Source organism: Dermochelys coriacea, chromosome 20 (assembly GCF_009764565.3).
Source record: "Dermochelys coriacea isolate rDerCor1 chromosome 20, rDerCor1.pri.v4, whole genome shotgun sequence".
NCBI lineage: Eukaryota > Metazoa > Chordata > Testudines > Dermochelyidae > Dermochelys > Dermochelys coriacea.
Genome location: NC_050087.2, coordinates 13,939,165 through 13,950,207, shown reverse-complemented (window position 1 = coordinate 13,950,207; position 11,043 = coordinate 13,939,165). Strand labels below are relative to the sequence as shown.

General features: G+C 57.6%; 1 protein-coding gene across 7 annotated transcripts in view; it reads right to left on the bottom strand.

The window, feature by feature from the left end:
• Positions 1 to 9,659, bottom strand: part of ADGRL1 (adhesion G protein-coupled receptor L1) — a 106,046-nt gene extending 96,387 nt beyond the window's left edge. For 5 of the 7 annotated variants that reach the window (XM_038378361.2, XM_038378364.2, XM_038378362.2 and 2 more), the window contains exon 1: positions 9,546 to 9,659. The gene's annotated coding sequence lies outside the window, so the exon portion shown is untranslated. The remainder of the gene's footprint in view (positions 1 to 9,545) is intronic. The other 2 variants (XM_038378368.2, XM_043506819.1) reach the window with 1 other exon arrangement.
• Between the last annotated feature and the right edge of the window lie 1,384 nt (positions 9,660 to 11,043).

The following is an 11,043-nucleotide window of genomic DNA, read 5'->3' as shown; positions in this document are numbered from 1 at the left end:
AGATAGAGATATACATAGAGAGACAGATAGATAGATGGGGTGGATGGGGATATATAGAGAGATAGAGAGATAGATGGGGTGGATAAGGGTAGATAGATAGATAGATAGATAGATAGATAGATAGATAGATAGATAGATAGATGGGGTGGATGGGGATAGATGAATAGAGAGATTGATAGATAGATGGGGTGGATGGGGATAGATGAATAGAGAGATTGATAGATAGATAGATGGATAGATAGATAGATGGGGGGATGGGGGATGGAGATCGATAGATCGATCGATAGATAGATAGATGGGGTGGATGGGGATAGATAGAGAGAGAGATAGATGGGGTGGAGGGGCATAGATAGATAGATAGATAGATGGGGTTCATGGGGATAGATAGAGAGATACATAGATACATAGATAGATGGTGTGGATGGGGATAGATAGATAGATACACAGATAGATAAATAGATAGAGGGGGTGTGTGGGGGTAGATAGATAGAGAGATAGATGCGGTGGATGGGGATGGATAGATTGATATCTATCTATCCATCCATCCCCATTCAGCCCATCTATCTCTCTATCTATCCCCACACACCCCTTCTATCTATCTATCTATCTATCTATCCATCCATCTAGATAGAGGGGGTGTGTGGGGATAGATAGAGGGATAGATGGGGTGGATGGGGATAGATAGAGATACATAGAGAGAGAGAGAGATAGATGGGGTGGTTGGGGATAGATAGAGAGATACATAGAGAGATAGAGAGATAGATGGGGTGAATGGGGATAGATAGATAGATAGATAGGGTAGATGGGGATGGATATCTATCTATCCCCATGCACCCCATCTATCTATCTATCCCCATGCACCCCATCTATCTATCTCTCTATCTATCCCCATCCACCCCCTCTATCTAGACAGATAGATAGATAGATAGATAGATAGATAGATAGATAGATAGAGGGTGTGTGGGGGGATAGATAGAGAGATAGATGGGGTTAGATAGAGAGATACATAGATACACAGATAGATAGATAGAGGGTGTGTGTGGGGGTAGATAGATAGATAGATAGATAGATGGGGTGGACGGGGATGGATATCTATCTATATATCTATCCCCATCCACCCCATCTATCTCTCTATCTATCCCCACACACCCCCTCTATCTATCTAGATAGATAGATAGATAGAGGGGGTGTGTGGGGATAGATAGAAAGATACATAGAGAGATAGATATATAGATGAGGTGGATGGGGATAGATAGATAGATAGATAGATAGATAGATAGATAGATAGATAGATAGATAGATAGATAGATAGATAGAGGGGGTGTGTGGGGATAGATAGAGAGATAGATGCGGTGGATGGGGATGGATAGATTGATATCTATCTATCCATCCCCATCCAGCCCATCTATCTCTCTATCTATCCCCACACACCCCCTCTATCTATCTATCTATCTATCTAGACAGAGTGGGTGTGTGGGGCTAGATAGAGAGATAGGTGGGGTGGATGCGGATATATAGAGAGATAGATAGATAGATAGATGGGGTGGATGGGAAGAGATAGATAGATGGATAGATAGATAGGGTAGATGGGGATGGATATCTATCTATCTATCCATCTATCTATCTCTTCCCATCCACCCCATCTATCTCTCTATCTATCCCCACACACCCCCTCTATCTATCCCCATGCACCCCATCTATCTATCTATCTATCTATCCCCATCCACCCCCTCTATCTAGACAGATAGATAGATAGATAGATAGATAGAGGGTGTGTGTGGGGATATATAGAGAGATAGATGGGGATAGATAGAGAGATAGATAGATACACAGATAGATAAATAGATAGAGGGTGTGTGTGGGGGTAGATAGATAGATAGATAGATGGGGTGGATGGGGATGGATATCTATCTATATATCTATCCCCATCCACCCCATCTATCTCTCTATCTATCCCCACACACCCCCTCTATCTATCTATCTATCTATCTATCTAGATAGAGAGATAGATGGGGTGGGTGGACAGACAGATACAGAGACGGGGTGGGATGGGGATAGATGGGCGGAGAGATACAGAGATCCTGGGGTGTAGGGGGTGGGGGGGACAGATATTGAGACGGGATGGGGTGGGGGATGGGTGGATGTATGGAGACGGGGTGGGGTGGAGGATGGGTGGGCAGATAGATTCAGAGATCAAGAGGTGTCGGGGGGATGGGTGGGAGGATAGATTCAGAGATCAAGGGGTGTGTGGTGCGGATGGGTGGGTGGATGGAGACGGGGTGGGGTGGGGGATGGGTAGGCGGATAGATACAGAGATCAAGGGATGTGGGGGGGATGGGTGGGCAGATAGATACAGAGATCAAGAGGTGTCGGGGGGATGGGTGGGTGGACAGATACAGAGACGGGGTGGGGTGGGGGATGGGTGGGCGGATAGATACAGAGATCTAGGGGTGTGGGGGGGGATGGGTGGGTGGATAGATACAGAGATCAAGAGGTGTGGGGGGGATGGGTGGGTGGACAGATACAGAGATCAAGGGTTGTGGGGGGGATGGGTGGGCGGATAGATACAGAGATGGGGTGGGGTGGGCGATGGGTGGGTGGATCGATACAGAGATCAAGGGGTGTGGGGGGATGGGCGGATGGACGGAGATGGGGTGGGGTGGGGGATGGGTGGGCGAATAGATACAGAGATTGAGGGGGGTACAGTGGCATTGGAACAATCTGTATAGTGGGGGTGCCGAGAGCCATTGAACCAAACTGTAAACCCTGTACGTGATGGTAAGCACTTCAAGCCAGGGGGCACTGCCCCCCCACCCCCCTAGCACCAGCCTCCTCCCTTACCCAGGGGTGAGGGAGCGAGCGAGCCGATAACATGGCAATGGGGAGATCCGTGGAGAGGCAGAGCCCAGCAATTCTTTCCCATCCCTAATTTCTGTCTCTCTCCCACTGTCTGATGCTCCCTCCCCCGCCCCCGGCGCCCCACCCCGATGCGATTCCAAACCGGTGATTCCCTGGGCACATCTGGTGAGCCACCCCCCCCAAAATCATCTGCCTGGACAGGCGCGGGGAGCTGGCCCTGGAGATGTGTGTGCGTGAGCAGATGAGGTGGCCATAATGCATTCAGCACTACCGCAGGAGGCCCACTGGGAAATATCCCCCCCCCAGCTCCCCGTACGCTGGAGCTGGGCGCCAGGCAGGTAGTGCGGCTCCAGAAACCAATGGCAGATGCCCCCGCTGTGTCGCCGGCTAAATAATAACCATGAAAAGAAGGGAGGAGCGGATCGGCCCCCGGGTTCCGGAATTGGGGCTAAAATCTCCGCCTCTGCCAACCACACCCCAAAATCGCTTCCCTCCTGGCCCTGTCAGTCTGCAGAACCACCCCTGGATGACAGGCACTGCGGGGGTATAGAAAAGCATTGAACGTCTCCCCCGGAAATGAAGACTCAAGGTGTTGGGGGCCGGGGATTGGTAACCAGCTGGGATCCCTCCACTCCGGGGTGCTAACTGCCTTCTCTATGGCATGACACCCCCCCACTCCCACCCCCGCCCAGGTGTGTGGGGCATCGGGGCTGGCTTCCCAGTGCAGATGCTTCAGGGCAGGGGGAGATGGCGGCTGAGATGAGGCCGTGGGCTCTCAGCTCCTGGGGTTTTTTTCTTTCTGCAATGTCTGTTTTGGGCGTTCCCGGGGGTGTGGGTGGATTCACTACACTAGGTCGTGGGCGCAGGGTGCGGGCTCTGGCTGGAGGACAGCCCCTGACCCGGGCAGCTGCAGCATGAAAAGCAGAAGGGCGGATGCTCATACGGTGTAAACCCAGGTGGCACCCATTGCGTGACGGCTGATTGACACCAGCTGGGGGTCTGGCCCACTTGTCTGCTACACCAAAGCCTGCCCCGCGGGAGCCCCTTTCCCCACACCTCAGACCGTACAGGTCTAGGTTGGATTTTAGGAAACACTATTTCACTAGGAGGGTGGTGAAGCACTGGAATGGGTTAGCTAGGGAGGTGGTAGAATCTACATCCTTGGGGGTTTTTAAGACCCGGCTTGGGATGATGTAGTCGGGGTTGGTCCTGCTTGGAGCAGGGGGTTGGATTTGATGACCTCCTGAGGTCCCTGCCAACCCTGATCTTCTGTGATTCTATGGGTTGTAATGAAAACACCCAGTGCATTTTATAACGGGATGAAATTCTCAAGGTCTCGGCAAAGCCAAGTCCTAGATTTCCAGGCTTCAGGGAGACTGTTCTGATCAGCCAGTCTGACCTCTTGACCTCTTCCAGGCCAGAGAATCTACCCAAGTACTCCTGCATTGAGCCCAGGAACTTGAGGGGGGACGCCTGTGGAACTCATTGCCACCAGAACCCCCTGTTCCAAGAAGAACTGGACAATTATACAGAATAGGAAACTTTCCAGTGGAACAATAACAAGGATTAAAATAGAACCAAGATGCAGGGCAGGGATCTACAGCCTTGAGCCAAATGCTACCTACTATTTGGGGAAATATTCCTTGGGGGCAGGCGGTCCTAGAATTACCCTACTAGGGGTTTCCTTATGGCCACCGTTGCAGACAGGATACCGGGCTAGATGGGCCCCTGATCTAAAACAAGATGGAGATTCCCGCATGTGAACTGGCACCAGACAAGCAAGCTTCCTTTCCCTTGTGCAATTAACCCATTGGGCACTGGAGGGCTCCCCCCACCCCAGCTCCCACTGGAAATTCAGCCCCTAAATCTCCCTGCAGGGAGGGAGGTGATGATGTTTGCCCAGCTCTGAGTGCCACCTTATACGGCTCTGTGGGCTGTGCTGCAAGCGTCTGGCATTGAACATAGCCCTATCGAGATGCCCAAGCTAAATGGGGGAGTTGCCCTTCACTGCAGCGGTATTAAGGCTTTTATCCTCTGCTTCATTTACACTTCACCACCATAGCTGGAATTATTATGATTGCAGCAGCTCCTAGAGAGACCAAGGTCAGGGCCCCTGTTGTGCTGGGTGCTGCACAGACACAGAGTGAAAGACAGGCCCTGCCCCAAAGAACTCACAGTCCATGAGGGGAAACTGAGGCATGGAGCAGGGATGTGATTGGTAGGAGGCAGCAGCAGGGAACACGCACAGCCTACTTCAACCCGCAGGAGCGGGGGTGTATTTTCACCTCCCACCCCAGCCCAAAGACAGTTCCCAAGAGGAGGAGCCAATCTTAGCCCTGCCCATGAAAGCAAGACCCTGTCACTTTAGGACCTGACAGGGATGCAGTGTAACCCTCCATGGCTGAGTCCAGACTGGGATTTAGGGGAGCCCCCAATGGCAACACCAGGCACCACAGGCTGGGCAGGGCCTGTCTGTGTCCTGCAGCCTCATGAGTGATTGATCCAGCTGTGCCCTGGCTATGCCACTTGTGGGAGCAGGAGGCTTTGTTACCTCGGGCTGTGCAGTGGGCCCCTGCTCGTGGTACCAAGGGAAAGTGACCCGGCGGGGGAGCGGGAAGTCCTATGCCTGCCACAGGGCACCTGGCATGGGAGGTCCCAGCTCCACTCGCAGGCAGTGCCGGGCAGGGATTAGCAGAGATTGGCACTCACAGCTGAATCACATGGTGCAGGGAGAGTCCTAAAGACTGAGGGGCTGGGCGGCATCTGTGAAGGGGAAGGAAGTTCGGGGGGGGTGTATTCAAAGGGTGTGTGGGGTGCAGCAGGCATGCGTCAGCCGCATTCCCTTCCTCTGCTTTTCCTGGGGGAAGTGCAGCCCTTTGGTTGGCAGCCATGAGTTCGCTGGGGTGGCTTCGGAAGAGCCAGGAATAGAACCCAGAAGTCCTGGGCTCCAGCTCTAACCGCTAGATACCACTGCCTTCCCAGAGCTGGGGATGGAACCCAGGAGTCCCCGTGCCTCATTTCTCTAACCGCTAGACACCACTGCCTTTGGCACCCCCACTCTCCTGCCAGTTTGGGGCTGCCCACCCATTGCACCCCCCGCTGGCTACTGACTGCAGGAGTCCTGGCTGCCAGCCTCCCCCTGTTCTAACCCCCAGACCACAGGGTAGGGAGCAGAGAACCCAGGACTCCTGACTCTCTGGAGCTGGGAATCCAGAACTAGCAGGGGCAGTGCTTGGGGACCAGTTTATCCAGACACCTCGCTACTCAAAGTCTAAATAAAACAGGCCTCCACTCCCTCCCTGGTTCTGTGGAACCCAACTCAGTTCGATCCAGATCCCGGTTCCTATGAACTCTTCTCTACCCCCCAAACCAGTGGGACTGATCCAGATGTGGTGAAGGGGGGCTTTGTAAGGTCAGAGCCCCCTCCTCCCTCCCCCAATCAGCTCTGCCAGGCCAGATGGGAGGGACTTTCCCGCAGGGGTGGGGTGGTGCTCTGTGAGTTATACCTCGTGGGGAGAGGCTCCAGTTACCCCTCCCCCGCAAGGTCCCCAGTCAGCAAGGAGTTCCTTGTGACCCATTCTGAGGGCATGAGGGGCAACCCAGCCCACAGGGAGCCCCCTCCCTGCCCCACATGCCAAAAGCCTTGGTGGGAGGAGGTGGGGGAGGAAGACCCCAGGCAAGAAGTCAGGACTTGTGGGTTCACAGCCTGGCTCTGCTACTGACTCCCTGCGTGACTTTGGGCCAGTCCCTGCAGCTAGCTCTGTGCCTCAGTTTCCCCATCTGTAAAATGGAAACAAGTGTTTGTCCTCTCTCCATCTGTTCAGACTGGGAGCTTTTCAGGGCAGGGACTGGCGCAATGGGGTCAGCCATCCCCGACCTCAGCGGGCACCTTGAGACCCAGCAATAACCTGCCTCTGAAGCAAGGAGCAAATTATTGTGTTGCCCTTAATATTCACTTCCCAGCTTGCGGGGGGGGGGGCGTTTTGTGCATCCTGGGGTGTGTCAAGCTGCAGTTTGGCCCAGCAGCCCCCCCCCCGCACAATTTGCAGAATTGGGGGCAGAAAGCAAATCGCCAGAGCTGGACAGCTTGGGCGGGGGGAGGGGTGTCGTGACACGAGTGGGGGCCGATCAGTGGCCAGGACCATGGGACAAAAGTCAGCATCTCTCTCCCGAAGGAACCTCTCCCCAGCAGTGAACTGGGCTCCAGGGTCCCAGCCCTGCTGCCTGGTTAATATTCCAGAGGCATCTGCCCCCCACCCCCGGCCACCACCCTGGGGCTGGAGAAGTCAGGGGCTTTTTTAAGGCTTTTGTGTGTCTGTGTGTGTGTGTGTGGGGGGGGAGCCAGAGAGACCAATGCATGGCACTGGGAAGCTCCCCCCTTCCCCAACAGTGTGCCTATCTTGGGGCATTGGTCCCGTCCACCGGGGGGCATGGTGGGGGAGCTCCCCATGTACCACCTCCCCAGCAGATGGTGGGGGGCCAACTCCCCCAACCAGCTCCCTCCTGCAACATCCCACGCCCTCCTTCTCCTCGTTGGGGTGCGTGTGTGTGTGTGTGGGGGGAGATCTCCAGGGACTCCCACGATGGCTCCCCATCCTCAATTTCCGCCCCCCGAAGCAATTACTCCCACTCCATCCGTCAGCAAATCGCCATTTTATTATGAAAACCCAGGGCGAATTTGATTTTGGGTGGGAAGGGGGGGGCGTTTGCAATTGGGGGAGGGGGGTTGAGATCCTAGGTGGGGGCGAAATCCAGGAAATGTCATTAACCTGGGGCGGGGGTGGGGGGCTGGCCCGGGAGTGAAATTGACACGGGGAGTGAGGGAACCGGGAGGCTGAGCGTAGTAACAGGGTTTTCTGTCCACTCATCCATCTCTCCCTCCATCCATCCCTCCCTCCTTCTAGCCATCCTCGCTCTGGGGCTAAGCCCCCACGAGAGCCTCCGGTCCCACCCCACCCCCGCTTTGGGGTGTGGGGGGAGCAGCTATGTACCCTGTTTCTTTCCCTTCCCCGAGGGTGGGGGGAAGGTCAGCAGAGGCGGCCCAGCGGGGTGCACTAGATCCACGGACCCAGCCAGAGATCCGGGGACCCTCCCCCCAAAACCCAAACGGGCTTTAAAGGAGCCACCCCGGGCTCATCCCCCCACCACCCCCCATCGGCGGAATTTTTGGAGTCGATCCTTTAAAAAAAAAAAAACCCAACACACACAGCCACAGTCACGGCTGCAGAAGTCCCCCCCCCCACCCCGTACGCCACCCCCACCCACGTCGGACGCGCCACCGATCTCAGGGCCAAGGCTGCGTTGAGGGGGGGTCGTACACCGGGGTCTAGGGCTTTTGTGACAGGGGGTGGGCAAAGGAGGTGATATAATTGCGGGTGCAGTGGGGGAGGAGGGGCTCCGATCTCTCTCTATTAACTGCCTCCTCGCTTTGTTTACTTCTCTCTGGGCCGGATCCTGCTGTATTCCGACGTCAATCCGGATTGAGACATGCCAAGGGGGCCGAATCCTTTCCCGGGCTGACACGACTCTTCCCCGCACTATTAAGTCCCTTCCCCATTTCCTGGGCGTGGGGGAAGGGGAAGACAGCGGAACCTACCCCTCCCCCTCCCGGTGTAAGGGGAGCAGGATCGGGCCCCTCCCCCGCGCCAAAAGGTGAGGCCGCCCCGGTTCTAGTCACACAGGCCGGTCCGGGGGGGATAAAGGGGCGCCCCACCCCATTTTAAGGGGGCGGCCAATTCAACGCCCCCCCAAGTCAGGATTGGCCCCAGGGCTGGGTGCTGGGCACAGCTCTTCCGCACCCTTTGGCTGGCAACAGCCCCCACCCCTCCCTTATTAGCTATTCCGCCCGCATCCTACCATCTTGGAAGGGTACATATGAACAAAGTGTGTCCCCTCTCCCCCGGCTAAAGCCCGTTACATAAGACACGTACTGGGGGGGAGGGGGCTGCCCCAACCCCCTGTCCGAGCTGTTCTGTATCTATATCTATTCCTGCCCCCACCCCCGTCTCCACGCAGCGAGAGGGGATCGAGAGTCACCCAGAGCTGGAAGAATTATTCCTGCCCTCCCCCTCCAGAGATTACGGTACTCAGGGGTAATTTCCCCCCCACACACACCCACACCAGAAAATACTGCAGTAGGAGCGGATCGCGGGGTGCCGGGCAGGTGGCTTTGTCAGCTGCACCCACCGATCAGACGCAGGGGCGCCCCCTCCCCGCTACCGATTCTCCGGAGGAAAGGGGGGGCGGATTTGGATGCATCCCTTCCTGCGAGCATCGCTGCTAGGAAGCGTGTGTCGTCCCCCCCCCCCCCTTTCTCCCGGGGACTGGCGCAAAACGATCTCTGTCTGAGAAAACAGGAGGAGGGAAAAAACACCAAATAGATGACAGCCCCCGCTTCTATTCCAGCTTGGGGGGGAGGGTATCTGAGCAATGGGGGGGTCCATATTTCCAGAGATCTGATCGCTCTGCCATTCCCATCTCCCCAACCCTCCCTCTCCCCCTTTTCCTGCCCCCCGCTCACCTCGCCCCCCCGGCCCCCTCCCTATCTCCCTGCAGTTTAGCACAGAATCCAAAGCGAGAAAGAGTCAATGGATCGGTTATTTACGGGGGGGGGGGCGGGCTGTCAGATCTACCTTTCCCCCCCCCGCACACACACCGGTGGAGAAACAATCAAGCCAGTGACTTACCTTCAGCGATCCAGCCTCAGTTCTCCTTCCAGCGGGCTGCTCCATTCAGCTAGTCCAATTCCACTCCGGCTCGAGACATTTCGCTTTCCTTGCCCCCCCCCCGCCCTCCCCCCCCACAAGGTGTTACGAAATAGGAGCGAGCGAGCGATGGAGATCGGTGGGTAGCGTCTGCCGAGCTCGGGCTGGATTCGGGGGTCGGCTCCAACCTGGCGCGGATCGCTCAGGGGCGAAGCCGCTCCGGATTCTCTGCCCTGCGGTGTGCCGGGGCGGGGGTGTCCTCGGGTGGCTCGGTTTCCTCCCCGCTGGATGCTCCTCCGAAAGGATCCCCTCCCCCGCACACAAATGCAACAGAGGAAGGGGGAGCAAAATCGTCCAAGCCGGCCCTCCTCCCCCTCTCCGAATAACCCCGATCTCCCCCCCCCCCCGGCTCTCAGGGAGTCTCCGCCGGGCGCCCAGTCCGCTCCAGCGCGGCCGGGGGGTGTCTCTGGCTAGATCCACGCGTGACAGGCAGTCCGGGCATACTGGGGAGCCAGCGTGCAAGCGAAATCAGCTCCGCCAGCCCTGCCCGCGCACACGCGGGGCGGGGTGGGGGGGACCCCGCAATTCCACGGAGCAGGGGGGAGGTTCGGGGGCGTTTCTCTTCCTCCGGGGGTCGCCGTCTCCGGGACCCCGCAGCCGGGCAGCCCCGCTGGGCTCCTCCACCCTAGCCCCCGCCCCAGCGCCGGGAGGGGGGCGCGGCGCAGCTCCCCGCTCTTCCGCCCCTTCGGTAGCCCCGCGATCGGTGCCTCGCCGCCGCCGGCACCCCGGGGTGAGGCTGGGAGGCAGGGTCCCGGGCTGCAGGGATGGGAGGCTGGCCGGAAGGTCACGCCTGCTCCGCCCCGGGCAGGAGCCGCCAGCCGGCCGCGGGCGTACGGTGGGATGCGAGCGCCCCGCTGCCTCCCCCTCCCGTCCTTCGGCCAGGCGGCTGCGGAGCTCCCCGCGGCACGGCACGGTCCGGGCACCGGGCAGCAATGGGGCGCCAGGGGCTTCATTCAGCGCTAGGGCTCAGCGAGACGGGAGGGAGGAAAAGCCGGAGTGGAGCCCGGGGAAGGTGGGAGAGAGGGGAGGGGCACACCTGGGGGGAGGGAAAAACCGGGGTGGATTCAGGGGGGAAGGAGGAAAGGGGCACACCTGGGGGGAGGGGAATAGCTGGGGTGGATTGAGGAGGGGTTGGAGGGGAGGGGCAAACCTGGGGGGAGGGAAATAGCTGGGGTGGATTGAGGAGGGGATGGAAGGGAGGGGCACACCTGGGGGGAGGGGAATAGCTGGGGTGGACTGAGGAGGGGCACACCTGGGGGGAGGGGAATAGCTGGGGTGGATTGAGGAGGAGTTGGAGGGGAAGGGCACACCTGGGGGGAGGGGAATAGCTGGGGTGGATTGAGGAGGGGATGGAAGGGAGGGGCACACCTGGGGGGAGGGGAATAGCTGGGGTGGACTGAGGAGGGGTTGGAGGGGAGGA